The sequence below is a fragment of the Netta rufina genome (genome assembly GCF_964035555.1).
Source record: "Netta rufina genome assembly, chromosome: 1".
Classification (NCBI taxonomy): domain Eukaryota; kingdom Metazoa; phylum Chordata; class Aves; order Anseriformes; family Anatidae; genus Netta; species Netta rufina.
Genome location: NC_140123.1, coordinates 14,068,851 through 14,090,535, shown reverse-complemented (window position 1 = coordinate 14,090,535; position 21,685 = coordinate 14,068,851). Strand labels below are relative to the sequence as shown.

At 35.7% G+C, this 21,685-nt stretch overlaps 1 protein-coding gene across 2 annotated transcripts in view; it reads right to left on the bottom strand.

Annotated features, from left to right (window-relative positions):
- The window catches only part of CNTN5 (contactin 5), a gene marked incomplete at both ends in the record, with an annotated part of 395,341 nt that overhangs the window by 91,081 nt on the left and 282,575 nt on the right, over positions 1-21,685 (bottom strand). The gene's annotated exons all lie outside the window — the stretch shown is intronic.

Sequence of the window (21,685 nt, the reverse complement as noted above, 5' to 3'; positions counted from 1 at the left end):
AAGAAGCTCGAAGTCTTTATAGTCTATTCTATGTGTCTAACAGCCCCATTTTTCTTTATCAAAAGTAATTCATCTGCTGATAGAAGTACAAAGGAACAAACCTTGTAAAAGGATTAACATAACCATATTCAGATGGAACTCAATTACAGACCTTGGCATTTACCACCAAGTTCAAGGAAAACAAGAATGAGAAAACAAGAATTAAAAACATGAGACTGGAAATGGCAGTGCTAGGTAGTATCTTCTACATCCGCCAGTAACAGTGTCAGTTATTTCTTATACTTAATTCTTCAACTGGTCTGAGTGTCAACTGATATCCACCTTGCCCATGCAGCTCAATCAGCTCCTATGACATCAAGCTGTTGAACTATACTTCAAAATGAATGTCATATATTGCCAGGGGTTTGACATCAATTGCTACAGTTCTGAAAATAAATGTCTTTATCACATGTACAAACACTTTTGAAAGTGATTGTACATCTGTGGCTTTGCAAGGAAGCACACAAAGCAGGAGAAACTGGAGATCCTGCCTGATCTTGCCCTCCCTTTCACTTGTCTGCACGTCTGTGGGTTCTTAGGGTACCACACAGACATCTGCTTGTTTGCACCATGTCATGGGGCTATTGATTTAAACATTGTTAATTGGGTCAAAAATAGGAGTGGCTGATACCTCATAGGACTGTGCTGCCATTCAGAGGGAACTCGACAGGCTGGAGGGATGGGCCGAGAGGAACCTCATGAAGTTCAACAATGGCAAGTGTAGGGTCCTGCACCTAGGGAGCAATAACCCCAAGCACCAGTACAGGCTGTAGGCTGACCTGCTGGAGAGCAGCTCTGCAGAGAGGGACCTGTGAGTCCTGGTGGACAGCAGGCTAGCCATGAGTCAGCAACGTGCCCTTGTGACCAAGAAGGGCAACGGTATCCTAGGGTGCATTCAGAAGAGTGTTGCCAGCAGGTCAAGATCTTCCCCCTCTACTCAGCCCTGGTGAGGCCTCACCTGGAGGATTTTGTCCAGTTCTGGGCTCCCCAGTACAAGAGGGACATGGAGATACTGGAGCAAGTCCAGAGGAGGGCTACAAAGATGATTAGGGGACTGGAGCATGTGTTGTACGAGGACAGGCTGAGAGAGCTGGGCCTGTTTAGCCTGGTAAAGAGAAGACTGAGGGGAGACCTCATCAATATATATAAGCATCTGAGGGGAAGGTGTCAAAAGGCTGGGACCAGTCTCTTTTCAGTTGTGCTCAGTGACAGGACAAGAGGCAGTAGGCACAAACCGAAGCACAGGAAATTCTGGCTGAATATGAGAGGACACTTTACTGTGAAGGTGAAAGAGCACTGGAACTGGTTGCCCAGAGAGGCTGTGGAGTGTCCTTCTCTGGAGATATCCCACACCTGCCTGGATACTATCCTGCGCAACGTGCTCTAGGTGATCCTGCTCAGCAGAGGGGTTGGACCAGATGATTTTCAGAGGTCCCTTCCAACATTGGCCATTCTGTGATTCTGTGATAATAATTTCATTATCATAGTCATAGATTTATTAATAAATATTGGTATTATTAATTAATATAATTAATAATAAATTATATAATGATTATTGGTATTTTGCCATAGATTTCTCAAGAGTAAACTTAGTCACGGAAATCAGTGGCTAAATTCCTCTTAACATAGTTAGGGACAGGATTTCACTTTTTACAACACATTTGATTGCTCATTGCTTAAGATTCCTGTAAGAAACATTTAAATAAAGGGTTTATATAACTATAATTTCAGTTTTAGTCATAAAACACTGTAACAAGATGGATCTGAGAAAATATCTAATGCCATAAACCTGTTACGAACTCTCTTCAGAAGAATAAATAGAAGATGGAATAAATGGAAAATGGAAGAATATTTCATTTTTTCATTTTATCATCTCTCATAATGCATCTCAAGAAAGCAGAAAGATTGTTCTATCTAAAACTCCTCAAATGCTGTCCAATAATTTTGAAAGTGATAAAATATGACATTATTGTGATTAATGCATGCATTTTGTAAACAAAACAATTAAAATAAAGCTGAGTATTAGTGAAAATTCATGGTAATTGCAAACCTTCATTAACTTTGCACAGCTGAGGACATTAGATAAAAGTCTTAAGAACTGCCTGCTTTTGAATCAATCCCCAGCTATTGATTGTTTTATAAATAGCAATCTATTTGCAATTCACAGGATATTTCAGAATGTCCTTAAATCACTTAAAAATTTAATCTGTGCTATTTTATTTATTTATTTATTTGATTTATTTAGTTATTTATTTATTTATGTTAAATATAAGAACAGCAGAGGTGCTGACTATTGAGAGGTGTTATATTTCAAAGGTGAAAGAGAAATCTGAAATGGTTCTAATCCGTAAGAAAATTGGTAGCATAAAAACAGAAGCAATCTTGTTGCCACGCTACTTTAGTGTAATGAAAACTGGCAGAGCAGCATCTGTTGTACTTTAGAGCATAAGTGGAAAGATTTCTCTGCTGCCTCTGATTTCTACTGGAGATCCATCACCCAGTAAAGAGGGTGAGCACAGATAATGTATTGTACTAGTATCTTATTCCATTGTTATCTGACAAGGTCTAAGACAAACAGGGTAACATATGAACATGGTACAAAGATTGAAAGTATGCTCCATGTTTTCTAGGAGTATATGTTCATTTGTTTGTTTGCTGTTTTCAAAGAGAGTATGCTGATTTAAGAAGAAGGAAAGATATATACATATATATATATATATGTATATATATATATAGGTCAGTTAAATCCTGCTGAGTGGGCAGTTTAGCCCTAATCTGTTGCTATCACTCACCAGTACATGGTCTTTACCAAAATTACTAGGTACTGCTTCATGTCCCTCCATTCTCACTTGGAAAGCACTGTGGCATTATGTTATAACCCTTAAAAATAGCTAGAAATTAAATAGTGAAGTTGGAAGTGCAAGCATTTTCCACTCTTGAAGCAAGTAAATCCAAAGTAAATCCAGATTTGGAATGTACTGCTGCTGCACAATGCAGCGTGCTCCACAATGATGGTTACTTCTTTATTTCCTTCTGAATTTGATTAGCTAACAGGACATATAGGTAGAGAAAGAAGAGAGCAGTGTTTACATGGACAAGTCACACCTGCAAATGACAGTGACTCTATAAATTTAATGTTTCTACATTTATATTGTAAAAAGTTTTTTTTTTTTTTTTTTTTGTAAGGATTCAGAAAAGAAATTCTAAGGTGTATCAATAGCTAGAGAAAGCATTGTTTAGTGAAAAACAGAGTTCCTCAGCATGGTTAGCTTAAAAGACTTGTTTCAGAAATCTTTTTAGGTTGATTGAATCCCAAAGGGTTACATAACCTAGAAGACAAAGGGATTAAAAGTGCAAATTGCAGGAAGCTGCAGAAAAAAACAAATTAAAATCTGAAGAATACATTTCTTGTTGGGAGAAAGATTAGTTGCTAGAAGAAAATCCCCTCCTCCCCCCAAAACAACAAAAAACAAACAAACAAAACAAAACAAAACAAAATATGGAAGAGTTAGTTCTCCATCTTTTTATGTTTTTCTATTAAATATAGGCTTCCTTTCTCAAAGTAGACATGTTATAATCACACACTATTTTACAAGGTAAAGGGAATTAGGAGGATCTGAGTTGTAAAGCACTTCAAACAAGTTTATCAAGTTGTCCACCCCAGTTTTAACCTCTATAAAACTAAGAAATATTCAGATATCATTATTTTTTCTCTTCCAACTAGCACCGACGAGAGTATATGCTCAGCTGGCTTTAGATGTCACATTGCAACTATTTACAAACTATTCACTATTAAAGGGATGTAATTAAGACTATGCATTTTCTTGTTTGCAATGAATCTATGCTCCTCCCTTAGAAGTGATTAATGAACATGTGAAAAGACAAGCTGCTCCATTTTATTTCTATGAATGCAGAAGATGACTCCTGTCTACTGATACTAGATTTACAATACACATCAAGTTATTGTGGAACCTGTGCTGATGTAGTGGAAATTATACTTCTTTGAATCTGATAGTTGTTATCTAGCTACATAGTAAATAGCTCCTTTGATATATTACAAATTAGAGTACAGCTAGATTTGTTAGATATTTTAAAATGCACCAGAAAAGCAGATCTGGACTAAACTGATAAACACTTTTTGTTTTATTTCATTTTACACTAAATCACAATGCAATACTCAACACAGTAACTATATTTGAAATCAACATATGTTGTCTTCTTTCATAAATATGCTAAAATTTGCTGAATATGCTTATTTGGTCTATGCATGTTATTGTTTTTGGCTGTGAGAGAGTTAAATTTCTTTGTAGATGCTCACATGGTGCTGTGTTTTGCATTTTTATGACAATATTGGTGATAACATGCTGATGTTTTAGTAGTTGAAGAACAGTACTCACACAGAGCCAAGGACTGTTCAACTCCTCATTCTGCCCTGCCAGCAAGGTACCTGGGGGTGCACAAGGACCTGGAAGGGGACACAGCCAGGAGCTGACCCAGACCGTCCCACACCACAAGGCCTCATGCTCAGTGATAAAACCTGGGATAAAGAATTAGGAAGGGGAGGACGTTCAGAGTGATAGTTTTGTCTTCCTAAGGTATTTGTAGGTTTTCTGACTGATAGAAAGATAATATAGTTGTGTCTACTCCTGTCTCTTATAGACATTATGGAAAGTTATAGTGAGAACATATACGATACATAACATGTAAAAGTAAGGTATATTCAGGTGCCTTTCTATGTATGTTTTATGTTTCTTTATGTTTATATATGTTTTATGTGTCTTTAATGAAATATAAATCATTTTCATCTCAGTGGAATCAACTGTTTATCTTCTGATGGAAAATAAAGGAGAAAAGGCAGGAGATGCAGAACTGAAAAGGTATTTAACTGAAAGCAGCCTTGTTACATGATTTTATTTTATTTTTTTATTTAATTTTAATTTTATTTTATTTTACCTTTCAAAGGGATGTTAATGGTTTATGAATAAAAAAGATAAAAAGAGAAGATTCTAACCTTGCTGGCAACCCAAGACAACAAAATATATGCTACTGCAGCTTTTTGACATTTTGAAAAAAAAAAAATCGATCAAATGCCTTTAAAAAGTTTACTATATTTACTTGGTAAAAAGAATTCCATTGATAAAATCCAGCTGGCAGTAGTTTAATGTTGTTCAACCTGGAAATTTAAGGTTTTGAGAAATTAATAGCTTCTAGGTTATACATGTCCTCTTTTCCAGTTATCTCTAATTATTATACATATATAGTTTGATGATGACCTTAACTGGATAATTATGTGATATATACACATTCCTAGGAATATGCATCACTGATATATTGGGCACAAATCATCAATGATAAAAGAGGAAAAGGAGAAAGTATAAAGCAGTATGGGAAAGCTAGATCATAGAACATTACTGCATTCTAACTTGTTGACTAGTAAATAACTTTAGAAAAAGAGGAAGATACTACCAACACTAAGAGGAAGAAGACACTGGGAATTTCTATTAAAAAAAAATGCCAATGAAAGTCAAAACACCTTTGTACACAGAACTTGAGATAAGGTCTGATTTTTGAACTCAAGTAAAACTAATCAATATATTAAAATAAAGTTTTAATTTAATTGTAGGCCAAATGAAGATAGGAGGGTTACTAGTCTTTATGTGGTATATAATAATAATAATAATAATAATAATAATAATAATAATAACATATTTTATGTCTTATTACGTATGACTGACTTAGCAACAACAGTATGGCCATTATTGACCTGATATTTATTTATAATAGATGAAAGTTTCCAGCATTTATGATACAATCCACTTAAGTTGATGTTATCTTAACCTCCATTTGCATCATATTTTGTAACTCTTATCAGCTATATTTTATTTTAAAGTTAATTGTGTCAGTGCCCCTGTAAAGCAGTTATTCTGTCCTTCCTGTGCAAGTACAGAGAGCTATTTTAAGTATCTATTGCCTTTATGTATATTTGCATCCTTACTATTTGTGAGAATATGAATAATTATTCACAAGTGTACCATTTTCTTTTATTCATACCTGATAGTCCATGATGGCTTCAGGGGACACTGAGCACCTCATCTACTATGTAAAAAAGTCACAGAACTGCCACAGAAATTCATGACCAAACATATGAAGTAGTTTTCTTCACACTTGAAAAATTTATTTATTTTTTATTATTATTATTATTATTATTATTATTATTATTATTATTATTATTATTATTATTATTATTTGTGCGAGGGAGTGGGAAGATTAAAAATATATCCATATATTGCAAGAAAGGAACAGACAAGGTTCACAGACCCATTTGCCTTCTCACTGTATAAACTGAAGTGAAGGATAAAATGCATGAAGATTAGCGCAGTTTTCAGTGATTGTAAGAGTAAGAAATCCCAAAGGCTCACCACACGTGGGAAAATCCCGTCAGCAGAAGGCACAAGGGGAGATAATGAACCATGAGAAAACCATCCGGACAAAACTTAAGACTTAACTTGCTGACTTGCCCTAGGAAGTTTGCTGGAGAGGCACAAGTGCACTAATCTGGAACATGATGTGCAGTGGCCTTTCTCAAGCAGGTCAGAGGACAAATAAGTACTTCTGGTCATATTATTTCAGACTAGAAAATACAAAGAAAAATATATGGAAAACCAAATAAGCAAGCAAGCAAGCAAATAAACAAACAAACAAAAAAAAAAACACATCAACTTGCAACTGTAACAGAATTGGGTTTGGAAGGCGATGGCAGTGGTTTGCCAACACTATAAGAAACAGAAAACATAAGGATTATTCACTCTGGAGTGCTGCCACTTAGAATGCCTAATTTGCTTTCTGTTATGCCTGTTGTAATAAATCATAACAATCCAGGATCCAGAAACTACAGAAGGAGACTGTTTACTTTATAGAAGATAAATGAGTGGACAGACTTTGGGCTAATATGTTCAAAGCTTATTTACAGTCCCTATTTTAGCTTTGAACAGAGATGAAATCTGTCAGGAACAATCCCAGCATATTAACTTACAAATTAGGGCAAATGACACAATCAGTGAGCAATCAAAACAAAGTTCTCAATTTGTTTTGTACTCCACATGATTTCAAGATAGACAATATTCAAACCTGCTCAGTGTTTTTTGTTGTTGTTGTTGGTTCTTGTTTTGTTTGTTTGTCTGTCTCTGCCCCTGCCCCCCTCCCCCCGATAGTTACAAAAATCATTAGAAACAGATTTGTCTTCTTGTTCAGGAAAAAAGGAATTGTACATGATTGCATAGAATATTTGAATAACTTGAACATAAATATTTTTAAGTTAAAAATTAATGTCTATAATGTCTACCATATTTTCTTTGATTAAAATCTTCAAAAGTTTCAATAGTTTTTACCAGGCTCAAAATACTATAACACCATTATATCTTTCATCATAAACTGTCTACTACAGAATAAAACTGATCTCTCCTCTACTAGGTAGCTGTAACTTCTTGTTTGAACTACGTGTAGGAACTTGAGCAAAATTCTGAAAATATGATCTCAAGAGTAATCTTTATGATGATAATCTCTAAACTCAGTTTACTCTATTGTGACAGTATGAATCCATACTTTTGATTTTTTCACAATGTTTGCTCTTAATTTTATTATTTATTGAAAAGCACTCAAAGTACAGTACATCAAAGCACTGCCAGATTCAGTCCAATTCAGTGGTCATTCTGCTTTGATGAGGGGTAACTAGGACTTTCCAAAGTCCCTTTCATCTTGCATAATGCTCTGACTGTATGAGCAATCAATGCCTAAAATAAATTAGAAATATTAAAATTAATTGAAATATTATACTAATCATGATTTAAGTGACTTCAGTAACATCAGCCCTTGCTTAAGTTAGATTTTAGTTCCCAAAGTTCCTATCTGTTTATTCAGAGAGCCAGAAGCACACACTGACACTTTAAGAATGTTTTATGTAAAATTCCATGAAATTATATAAATACATGTGTGTATATATATATTATAGCAATTATATATACATAATATAATTTGTATATATAATTTGTATATATATATGTACATATATAGATACGTACAAATATATACATAAATATATATATTTGTGTATATAATTTGGATATGTATGTATATATGAGTATATATATATATACAAATTATATATATACATGTGTATATATATAAATCGTGACAGTACATTCTGAAAAAGCACATGAATCTTTATTATAGTAGCAAGAAATAAAAGCCCATGACTGGGTACCTAGAATAAATTATGCATATATAAAAATTAAAATATGTGTGAATTCACACATAATTATTTTAAATAGTTATATATGTGGTAGCTTATATATATATATAATATATAGTACAATAGGCATTGTATATATATAAATACCCCATCACTTGCTCCAGAACATAAAGAACACATTCTTTGTGATTAACATACACTTAGAGCAGGTGCTTCATGTTGTAACACACATGGATGAAGATTTCTTCATGTAAAGGTTTCTAATGAAAATTACTGTTTTGCTTCTGGTATTCTTGTGTATACCATGTAAGAGAAGATTGCTTGTAGTTTAAGGGTTAAGTTTCTTGGATGACATTTTTATGGCACTTGTAATTAGTTCTATATTTTTTGGTCATTCTTCTGAATGTGGTTGACAACAGTATCAGATAATTTCTACTATGTGCCCCGGTAATTGCTGAAGTCAATGATCTTACAGAGACTGTATCCTCATTACTCTAAATTGGGGTCACATTACTGGTTTTCTACACTAACGATCACTATTGTATATAACAACATCTTTGAAAAATCTCTATCTTACTCTACCTAGAAAATTAGAGGAATTAAATGTATTGAGGATGAATACGGTAACCTAGGAGGGAACTTGAAGGTAATTGGCAGAAGGCTGCAGTACTACCAATATATTCTAATTTTAACAACGGCCAATTAAAATCAAAATTATTGTAAGATGGAAGATATATATACATATATATTTAAAGTCCAGCAGGCTATGATTTTTTGTTGATGAACTTGGCTTAATGCCTAAAAGAAAAACAATCTCCAAATTAGAACAAATTTATTCTGAGACCTTAAATATACAAATTTACCCTATTTCAGTGTATAGATATTCAGGTAACACTTGACTAGGATTACAGTTGTGCAATTTTTTAGCACAGATTTATCTTATGGTTATATATATATTTCTTAACATTAAGATAAGGAAGTGAATGTAAACAAAAAGAAGCTAAAAAACAGTAAGCAAAAAAAACATTAATTCTATGCTAAGGCATGTCTCCAAATCCAAAGGAGTAGTTGAATATGATTGAAAGCAACGTAATAGCTGGATTGAAGTCAGGAAATTTATATCAGTGCCAAATCAATTACAGGTTGCAGGTGTCCAGAATTAATTAAAATAAATTGCTATAAATCAAGCATTAGCTATCTGCTGTGAGTGGAGAAAACCAGAAAAATATAGTTAAAATAAAATCAAGCATTTTGTTTATGGTGATATATGCTTAAAAGTATCAGAAAATAAATGTCAGAAAAAAAATGTACATAATTAGGTAGAGTTTTATTTTAAAACCTAAAGTTTGCTTGAAAGTTTCTTCTCAAATTATATTAAAGTGTGCTTCATTTTTATAAAGCAATTTACACCAGATAACTTTGTTGTACTAATATTTATACTTTTTGTGTTTAAGATTAGGAATATATATAACTATACCATTAAAATAACTTGAATTCTGTACTGCATACATAGGTGCTTTAGTGGATGTAAACAAATACTGATTTATACTTACAAGTGCATAGAAATAAAGGTTTTATACAAGCAAATACTTAGAGATTCTAAATGTTAGAAACTGTGTGTATAAAAGTGATGCCATGCAAATAAGTATGAACATTTTTTCGATATTTCCTCCTTGTCATTAAAACTTGTCAAACTGTGAAATGGTATCAAACAGTTCAAACATTAGAAGAAATTGTTGTTCTATAGAAATCCCTACAAAACTTTAGAAATCCAATGACTAAAAATAATGGTGTGTTCTCCTAAATCTTAGAAACACTGAATCAATGCCTACATCCATAAAGTTCCAAGGACCATGAAGTTGCACAGACATGATGTCACAGCAGTTTTTACTGTAATGGGAAACTCTCCAAACTAAAAAAAAATGGTGAAATATATCAGTTACCAGTGGTTCAAAGATCTGTCTGAACATCCAACACATCAGAGTCTTGCTTTTTCTGAAACTAAATTAAAACTTAAACTGTAAGTAAAACAAACAAACAAAACAACAACAAAAAACAACAACAAAAGCAGCAGATAAAATTCAGATAAAGTTCAAGCAAGACAGAAGAGAGAAAAGGCAGAACTCCAGACAAGTATATACACTCTGCCATAGGTATCATGTGATGAAAAACATCATATTAGGGAGAGACTAAATCTGATTCTATAAGCTTGTGGCTATGAGAGTGAAGTCACTGAGGCAATGAAGTCACAACAGTTTGGAATGCTCTTCAGATAGAGATTTTTGATCTGTGCACAGGAGTATGTTTGGATTTCTTCCACAGAAAATTGCATTTGGTGGTGAAGTCTTGAGGATGGGACTTGTCTCATCTTAGCTACTTAAGAGTGTTGTTCCTTGTCTAAACTATGTGTCCAGGTTCACTTTCCCTGTAGTGAGCAGACAGAAATAAGCATTTTAAGGAGACAATTCATATCATTTGTCTTAGTGATTATTTTTGTATGTACACTTGTGTTGAGTGAGCTATTATGTTTCTTAGTAGGCTTTTAAAGGTGTAATATGAATATTATCAGAAGAAGAGCCATAAGCGTATGAAAATAATTGTGTATGGATAATATATCATACATTATGTAACATCCTAAGCAGAATTACTCTTGTCTACATAAGTACCTAATTTAAGACTTTCATAATGGCAGAATAACCTACAACTTAAGTCATGAACATTAAGATGTTTTCACGAGCATTTTCAGTGAAGTTGCTGGGTGTTTGTGGATACATTTGAATCAGTATTGTTCTGTTTACATTGTACTTGAAAACAGGGTCAATAAAATCAGTCACCTATGTTATCTTAAAGAGGTGAGGAGAGAGTTGAAAGAGGGGGACTGAAAAAAAAAACAAAACAAAAGAACAAAACAAAAGAACCTTTCCACCACCACCACCCCCCCCCAAAAAAAAAAAGACATAAAAAGAAGGCTAATGAAAGCTGTAAGTTTAATCAATGAGCTATAGTAATGAACTTCTTTAGTTACCCATGCTACAAAACAAGGACACAGTTTTTGAAATGGCTTCTCAAGTATCTTCATGTATAACTAAAAACACATACACTTGTAAAACACTGGGATCACAGAATCATCTAGGTTGGAAGAGACCTCCAAGATCACCTAGTCCAACCGCTGACCTAACACTAACAAATGCTCTGCTAAACCATATCACTAAGCTCTACATCTAAATGGCTTTTAAAGACCTCCAGGGATGGTGACTCAACCACTTCCCTGGGCAGCCCATTCCAATGCCTAACAACCATTTTGGTAAAGTTCTTCCTAATATCCAACCTAAACCACCCCTGCTGCAACTTTAACCCATTCCCCCTTGTTCTATCACCGGGCATGTGGGAGAATAGATCGATCCACACCTCACTACAGCCTTCTTTGATGTACTTATTGTACTGGGTCTGGCTGGAATGTTAACTTTCCCGGCAGCAGCCCATACAGTGCCGTACTCTGTACTTGTAGCTGGAACAGCAGTGTTATCACACCAGTGTTGTGTCTACTGCTGAGCAGCAGTGGCACAGCATTGGGCCTTTCTCTAACCCTCCTAGGGGGTGGGCAAAAAAGTGAGGAGAGAAACATCACTAGGGCAGCTGACCTAAACCAATCAAAGGGATATTCCATACCATGTGGTGTCACACTCAGCAATAAAAGGTGGAAACAGGAAGAAGAGGGGAGGGGTGGGCTCTCCTTGTAAAAACGTCGGTCCTCCTCTCGAACACTGGCTGCGTGCGTTGAGGCCTTGCTTCAAGGACGTGGTCAATCATCGCTCATTTGTGGGAAGTAGAGAGTAATTTCTTTCCTCTGCACTTCCATATAGCTTTCATTTATTTTGTTTGTTTGTTTTCCTCCCTTTTTTCCCTTTCCCTTTTATTTCCCCTTAGTTAAATTGTTTAGTTCATGGTAGTCTTTATTTAATTATTATAATTATTTCCCTTTAATTAAATTATCCTTATCTCAACCTGTGAGTTGTTCTTTGCTTTACTTCTCCCCCTCCTCATCTAAAGGAGGGGGAGTGAGAGAGCGGTTGTGGGGTTTAGCTGCCCAGCACGGTAAAACCACCACACTTATAGAGACTGAGAAAGTTGCCCCCAAACCTCCTCTTCTCCAGACTAAACAATCCCAGCTCCCTCAGCTGCTCCTTGTAAGACTTGTTCTCCAGATGCCTCACCAGCTTCATTGCCCTTCTCTGGACTCGCTCGAGCACCTTGATGTCCTTCTTGTTGCGAGGGGCCCAAAACTGAACACAGTACTCGAGGTGCGGCCTCACCAGAGCCGAGTACAGGGGGACAATCACTTCCCTAGTCCTGCTGGCCATGCTATTACAAGCCAGGATGCTGCTGGCCTTCTTCACCACCTGAGCACACTGCTGGCTCATATTCAGCTGTCCATCAACCAATACTCCCAGGTCCTTCTCTGCCAGGAAGCATTCTAACCACTCATCATCAGCCTGTAGCTCTGCTTGGGGTTGTTGCGCCCCAGGTGCAGGACACGGCAATTGGCCTTGTTAAACGTCATACAGCTGGCCTCAGCCCATTGGTCCGGCCTATCCAGATTGTTCTGCAGAGCCTTCCTATCCTCAAGCAGATTGACACATGCACCTAACTTGATATTGTCCGGAAACTTACTGAGGGTGCATTCAATCCCCTCATCCAGATCGTCAATAAAGATGTTAAAGAGAACTGGCCCTAGTACTGAGCCATGGGGGACCAGTGACTGGCCTCCAGCTGGATTTAACTCCATTCACCACAACTATTTGGGCCTGGTTATCCAGCCAGTTTTTAACCCAAAGATAATAATGTAAAACAGCATCCAATAGACAGTCTCAACAGGCCAGTTAAGTGGAGACAAAACACCAGAAACCTTGTGACGGGCTGTGACTCCAGCTAAGTTAAGGGTTTCTGTGCTGTAAAGAATCTACAGTTTTGTTTACTTCCAGGTTTCTTGTTTGAAACAGGAAATAGGTGACTTAACCCTGGGTACCACACAGTCAGAACTGCAGCCTCATTTTTCTTCCAGCTTGTTTCACAGAGCTCCCATGAATACACCATCTGTTTCTCTGGGCTTGGCCCCAGACCTCCTCCACCAAATAAAAGCTTCTTATTGTTTTCTAGAGGCAACATGCACAGAGGCAGATAGATAATAAACCTGCATCATTGTTACAGCCTGTGCCTAAAGATTTTTAATAAAATGCTGCAGACTAAAATGACTGTACTCATATATCACCATTAATGTTGCAAATGGCTCCCATGACCTTTTGCCCATCTATAAATCACAAACTATGAAGATATACCAGAGTGATCAGATTAGTCAGTGGACATTTAATTAAGTTCACAGCTTTTCAAACTGCTATTTATAAACAAGCAGAAGTCATTTTTCTCTTACAACAGAAAATTAGAGTCTAGATGACGGTTTACAGAACAGATAAAGCTATACTTTTTCTGGATCGTGTGTGTAACAAATTAGATCTTGTGCTTTTTCTTCAAGAAACACGCATTATGTCACAGAAAAAGCACGTATCAAGTCCTACACTCTTTTATGGAAAGTGCTTAGCATTTAAAGAGGATCTGATGAGAGCTTCAGCATGTGTCAGAGAAAATATTTGTATTGTTTTCATGTGTTATTGAATATCAATCTCACTAACACCACTAAGAATACTTCAAAGTCTTTTTTATATGCTGTGTTTGTTTCTCATGACAAGCAATGTGTCCTGGGACAAGCTGCTAGTGCCAACTTTCTTACATGTAAAGCACAAGCTTTTCATTTTGACTTCTAGAATTTAAATAACCAATTGAATTTTTTCCACAAAGAAGGAAATCTGCTGACATAACATCATTTGCTGCAGCTACTTGCATCCTCATCTGGGAACAGTATGTGCTTGAGCAGTGCCTAGCACAGGAGACATTAAGACAACATTCATATAAAACATGATTTGCAAATTTCTATTTATTTATTTATTTATGGCTGAATAGATATAACAAAACCTATTTTATTGGAAAAGAACAAGTGCAATTTTATTTGTTCCTTTCAGTTTTCTGCCTCTGTTTGGATTATGAAATAACCTTTTACAAAGTTGTTGATCTCCATACTGACGTTACTAGATGAAGTTAAGGGACTGTAAATAGATCAGTCAAGTAACGTTCATCTACCTTTTGGCTAAATCTAATGAATCTTTGAAATTATATTCAAAATAGCTGTCCAGCATTGGTGATCCTCTAATTTTACCTTATTTCAATTTTGCACCTTTGATATTTCTCTCATGACTTTGAATCATTTGCATTCATTGAAATATGACTTTTGTTTTGTTTTGTTTTTAATTGATAGGCCTGGAATAGAAATCCCCCTTTTTAAATACTAAAAATATTAATCTTGGATGGTATTCAGTCAGTTCATTTTCTTCATCATATTTTGAGCTCAGCTTCTGAATCTTTTAATAGGAAAATATAATATTTCCCATGAAATGAAAAATGAGGCACTTTGCAATGTTTTAACTAATGTATATTTTGGCCTTCTTTGATGGCAGTTCTTTTCTCACAGTCAGTTTACTGCTGAGAATGTGACAAGAGCAGCAGCCTGTAATTTGTCAAGACTCCTTGAAACTTCTTTTAGTTGCTTCAGTAAGTTTAATGCCTATCCACAGAGTCCCTCTTGTAGAATTCTTGTTATTGATCAAAACCCTCCACTTGCTAAGTGCAAAATCCAGCTTAACAGTACACAGATAATAATATCACACAGCAATCTAACTCAGAGCTCCATGGAGTGCTGTTAAGAACCTGGGGCATCAATACTCATCTTTCAATCACCCTGCTATGAGGACAACAGCAGCTGCAGAGACATTCCTGAGCTTCCAGAATGTGCATTAGAAGTGCAGCAGGTGTTTTGATTCTCCTAGCAAGGTTTCAACGTCGCACTAAAGAACATTAAGCCACAGTCTAGAATGACATTCCTGTCCTCAACATTTTAGAAGAAAAGAAACTGAATGATTCTGAAGCCCAGAATAAAGAGAATTAAAGCAGCATTTGTTTACCTGTCCTTTGTGCACTCTGAAGAGTCACATTTTGTTGGATGAACTATCCTGGATCAATCTCAACATTCTTTTAGATTTTTCCTCTACTCTTTTTGTTTGAAATGTGCATTGTGGAAGTGTGAATATTATCTTTGCCGTTTGCAATATTACATCAAATGTTTCCATTGTTTCTGTAATTAAACTGTTAATTTTGTACTTCAATGAAAGCTCACATAGTTCAAAAGATAACAATTGTCATACAATATTTCCCATTTTTCAGATGTTTTCAAGGCACTCATATGGTTTTGATACTTTACCTTTGAAAAAAAATATCTGTCTGAATTTATTTTGGGTTTTACATAAATAAAATAAAATTCAGTTAAGCTGAATTTTAACATAATTCTCTTTGAAGACTCTGTTCCAAGTGTCCTTCCGTTTCAACCCTCCTCCTGTCTACATGAGCAGTCTGTTTTCCTCTGGCAGTTCTCTTGATCAAACACTTGCCAGGTGGGGCTGTCTGTCTGCAGCCTCCTTGGTGGACCTTCTGTTATTACATTCACAACATAGTGCTGGTACTGGTACTTTAAAAACTACTGGGAATCCCCAAAGAGAGCAATTTAATTGTCAGTGTTATGTTCTGATAATGTTTAAGCACTGAAAATATTACACATGATATTTAAAAATAAACTTCTCAGATATCATTTGTTCCAAGTGTTCAGTTGTGCCTCTGATAATGGAAAAGAGCTGATGAATCTAGACAATGACTGTAGGGGTTGTTTTTAATTTCTGATTTTTGGTGGCAATGATGCTATTAGTATGTCTACTTGACAACTATATTAAAGTGTATATCACATTTTTTAGGAAAAAAAAAAAAAAAAGATTGTTCATCACACTTCAATTCACTCAGGAACCTTTCTTTTCTGATGAACTCCAGATATATTTTCATGAGATAAACTTAGATATCGATATTTGGAAACTGCAAAGCATTGTCAACCTGTGCAGAGCACTGGTCACCATGAACCATTGTGGCTCACAGCCTGCATTCTCTGTCTGGCTCTGTCAGAAAGGATCTGAGGTAGCATGTGCTACCTCATCTAAAACTCAGGTTACCTGTACCAATATGGGGAAAGTAAAGTATTTTTGTATTTAATCAAATGATACACAACTTGTTGGCATAGGCTAGAAATCTCTATATATGATTCTTTGTTTAAAAAGGATATAGACTTTAAAAAGGATATAGATATAGAAGTTTTTTTCTCAGCTTATCTCATGTTGCTGGAAAGTTAACCATAAACACAGCTAAGGAATGTGTGTCACTCTGAAGAGAAACAGAATACAGAATCATAGAATCAGAATGGGTTGGGTTGGAAGAGCCCCTTAAAGATCACCTAATTCCAACCCCACTGCCATAGGCCAGGACACCTTTCACTAGACCAGGTTTCTCAAAGCCCCATCCAGCCTGGCCTTTTACACTTCCACGGATGGGGCACCCACAACTTCTCTGAGCAACCTGTTCACCCTAATCACCCTCAGAGCAAAGAATTTCCTCCTTATACCTAATCTAAACCTACCCTCTTTTAGTTAAAAGTCATTACTATCACCACACTCCCCAACAAAGAGTTTCTCCACAGATTTCCTATAGGCCCCCTTTAGACATTGAAAGGCCACTGTAAGGTCTTCCTTCTCTTCTCCAGGCTAAACAATGCCAACTCCCTCAAACTGTCTTCATAGGAGAAGTACTCCAGCCCCTTTATCATCTTTGTGGCTTTCCTCTGGACTCATTCTAAATACTTTCATGTCCTTGTGCTGGGAGCTGCAGACCCAAAAAAAAGCAGAGCAAGGGGGGAGAATCACCTTGCTCCACCTGCTGGCCACGCTGTTTTTGATGCAGCCCAGGGTACAGCTGTCTTTCTGGGCTGCAAGCGCACATTGCCAGCTCACATTGAGCTTATCAACCAACACCCCCAGGTCCAACTCATCACGGCCGCTCTCAATCCATTCTCCACCCAGCCTGTACCTGTGCTTGCAATTGCCCTGACCCGGATGCAGGACCTTGCACTTGTCCTTGTTGAAGCTCATGAGGTTTGCACAGGCCCATCTCCCTGTCTTTTCAAGTCTTTTCAAGGCCTCTCTGGATGGCATCCCTCCCCTCCCTCCACCTGCACATTGAGCCATTGACCATAACTCTTTGAGTGCAACCATCTAGCCCATTCCTCATCCACTGAGTAAAGCCATCCATCAAATCAATGTCTCTCCAATTTAGAGACATAAACATATTATTCCTGGAAAGAAAAGCAACTTAGTACTGGGCCTCTGAAAACGGAAAAAGATTATGTGTGACTGAGGTAATTAGAAACTTTGTGTGTGTGTGTGATGAAATATTTCCTATATGCGGAATCCTGAAGAGGAGCTCCCAGCAAGTCACTGCTACCTATTGCTGGGCCATTTGTATAATCAGGCTTTTAGGGATGAAAAAATAAAGGATAGCGTGTCTGGAATTAGGTGTCACAGGTTGAAGACATTTGAATGTAGGCAGTGTGCTTTTTAAGTGTTCACACATCTACATGAATGGCTGTGCAGTAATTGTCACGTGGACATAATAAAAAAAAAGGTTGAGTATAATAACAATTTTAGCTCTAATGACTCGGTAGAAGTTTTTTCTTTTCTTCTTTTATGTCTTATTTCCTAAAATCATACTCCATTCCTGAAAGTAAGTTATGTATATGTATATATATAAAATCAAAAATCAGCACATACAAACAAAACATAACAAGTAGATAAAGGCTAAATTAAAATGGCCCAATGGCCCAGCAGAATTTAAAAAAAACAACCAAACAACAACAACAACAACAACAACAACTTTGTTATCTGATTTATGAACAGAGTTTCATTACAGATTAACAACAACAAAAACTTTGTTATCTGATTTATGAACAGAGTTTCATTACAGAGTTTTCTACACTCCACAGTTTTGTTGGAAGTGGCACAATTAGTTTGTTTCAATACTATGCAGTGCCTTTTTTTTTTTTTTTTCATTCAAAATATGGGGCAAATTGCATCCAACAGAATGGGAAATCCCTTGCTGAGGAAAAAGTAACTTCTAATAAACCAGGTGTCACTTACTTATGTAGTTGCAATAATTTCTTTTTGTATGAATTTGTGTTAGACACAAGGGATTCTCTTCAGTACAGATTCTGGATTATACTTTCTAGCATGTTTTTATCTCAGTGTTACATGAAAGTGCAGTTGAGCCATAATGAAGAACTCAAATATCAAGGAGGAATTACATCTTAAAGGAAAAAGCACATGTGCTCAAACTCAACATTCTGAATCTCTTGAGTCTTTTAAGCTGACATTAGAGTTTAGGAACTGTTGTGTATTAATGGAGTATCAAAGAAGATGTATGATGTCCCTGAGTGGGTATTCAGTAGACAAAAGAAAACTATTGTTTTGGCCTTGATCCTGAAAGAAGGCATAGAATAAAAACCTCAAACAAAATACAACAGCACTACTACAAAAACACGCTATGCACTACATGGGACTCTGAAGTGCTGAAAAACTGATTCCAAAAGAAAATGGATCACCACTAAGGGGAATGTTGTGATAAAAAAATTAACTGATATGCCTTTATGAATGCTGCACTTGGCTCTTGAAATACTAGGAATTTTAAAGCTCCACAAGTACTACTTTTTATCTGAAGGAGATTCAGTGCAAAGATAAAATATATGATGCTGTTAATGGCTAATTACCATTAAAAACAAGAAATCACAATGAAGAAACAGCATCTCTGGTAACATATAACCAAGGCAATATAAACACAGAGAGCCTTTTACTTCCTTCCATTTTTATATAAAAAAATAAAAAATGTAAGTATTATATTACACATTACAAGGTAGTCAGATTGTTCGGAGTTTACTGATGCATGGAACCAGAATGAGGAGAAAAGCAAGAATGAGGAGGTAAGCTGAGAAAGATTTGGTTGTACCTACAGAGATGCCAGTCATAGAATTTCTTTGTGCAATTTCTTCCAAATGTGCTTAAGACCTCAGTAAAATTAAAGGTCCAGTAGTGTTAACTTTTAAAGATTTATTTATTGGAAAGCTTGCTTACAATATAAACAATTTCAGTTTCTGAGTTGTAAAAGATTCTGTATATGCCTGTGCTAAACAACATACTATTTCTGATGCATCTGTTAGCAGCTTACAAACATGTGGCTATAGCACCTTGTTTCACTTCTACAAGAACACAGACTGCCATTCTTTTAAAGGAAAATTATAGTTATCCATAACTGATTCAATAAGAAGATTTTTAACATCTAAATTAAGTATATTATGCAGATTGTTAAACCAACCACAGTATGTTTGTGCTGCAAATAAAATAGAGTCCTTCATATAAATGTCTTTTTTTCTTCAGTTCAATGCCCTTTAAAATCCAGAAATGTTCATCAAAACTTAGAAGAAAGGAAAATTTTGGGATGGAGGAAAACAACAGGACTCAGACCTTAACCACAAGTGAGTTACAGATTAATAAAGCACATATGAAAGGAGAAATCTGGATTGATCCATGACACTGTTGTTGTATTGCCAGGTTTGGAATTTTTGTGTCCTAGAATCTTATTCATTGCTTTTCTCCTTCTGTAGCGAGTAGTCACTATCCTGCACGAACCTCTGCCCAAGTCCATATCCTGCCTGATGCACATTCTAGATTCAAGACAAATATTTACCAAAGTTTGTAAAACCTTTCCAGCACTGAGCTGTTGGCTTTACAGTAAATTTTATTTAGCATTTAACTTATGCTGTGAGATAATTAAAAAAGGTGAATTTGTTTTTTAACTTACCTTTTCCTTAATAATATGAGGTTATGAAAAGACATGATCGGGAAAACACTGAGAAAAAGGTAAGTTAAGAAAATGTTCCCACCCCATATGAAAAAATAACAAACACAAAAGGATGATGAAAAATCAACTGTAGAACAAAAACATTTTCCAAAGCACGGCAAGCAGGAACTATCTGTTATTGTTACAGTTCCCACTTTCTTTTGAGAACTTCTTCTGGATACTTTTGGTGGCTTGTTGTTGGTGAGGGTTGTTTTTTGCTTCTATCAGCTAACAGAAGATTTGACTGTTTACAGGTTAGAGGTTGTCTGTGCCTTCTGTCTTCATCTGACTGTTGTCAAGAAGAGACCCAAACACATCTGCAGGTGGTGCTTTGGGAGCAGCCGTTTAAATTTCAAGCTGGACTAATGGTGGCAGAGGCCTGGCAGTTTGTGTATCAGTGCATATAGGTAAGCAGACTGTGAGACATTAGGGTCTTTCCCAGAGAGGCTGTAGAATCTCTGTCCTTAGAGGTATTCAAGACTGGACTGAACAAGGTCATGAGAAACCTGATGTAGTTGGTCCTGCTTTGAACTGAGTGTTAGATTTCTTAGAAATCCCATCCAATCTCAGTCATTCTAAGATAAAAGTCATGCTTTCCAAGAATACTGCAATGCACTAGAAAAGTACAAACTAGAAGAAAGAAAATGAAAATAAAGAAAGGATATATGAAAAAGTGATAAATTGTTTATAATAAATCTTTACTAACTAACTAGCTCCTCACAGAAACACATTTTGCTTTCGACTGATGACAGAAGACTTGGATTTGGCATCATTAGTAAAGGATATAAGTACCTATTCACAGTAAAAAGGTATCAGAGATGCAGGAAGGAAACTGAAAAATTTCTGATAAAATCAGTAGAAAAGTAAAGGTTTTTCAAAATTGTATGTTACTATATCAGGAAAATAGAAGTTGCTGATGTGTTAAATAAATTTGGGGATGTTAATTTGCTGAGGCACTGAGATAAAGAATTATCATGATATAGGCCGAGATTATTTGTAGATTCATTTGAACTTTCTCTAGCTTGAAAGTTACTTTTACATTTTTGGGGGGATTGGAGGGCCCTGTCTTTTCATTTCTACTGGACAAGAAGCTTTGAAGAAAGTCATTGTTTTTTGGAGTATGGTGACTTTCCAGCCAAGTTACAATAAACATTTTCTGTTCTAAGGTAATAAAAGTAATAAACATGGAGAGCTAATATTACATGGATAAAATGATTTTTTTTTTTAATATATAAAAAAATAATAATTATATTATCCCTAAGTATATGTTCTACAAATGACCAGACAACTTCTACACCAGAGGATGTTTTTGCAGTTATGTAGCTGCTGAACATGTTGAATAGTAAAACATACAAACAAACAAACAAACAAATTTTTGAGGAGCAAAAGGAAGATATCAAATGACAAAAATATAATGAGAAAAAAAAAAAAAAAAAGATGAATAAACATTCACTAAACAGACAAAAGTCCAAG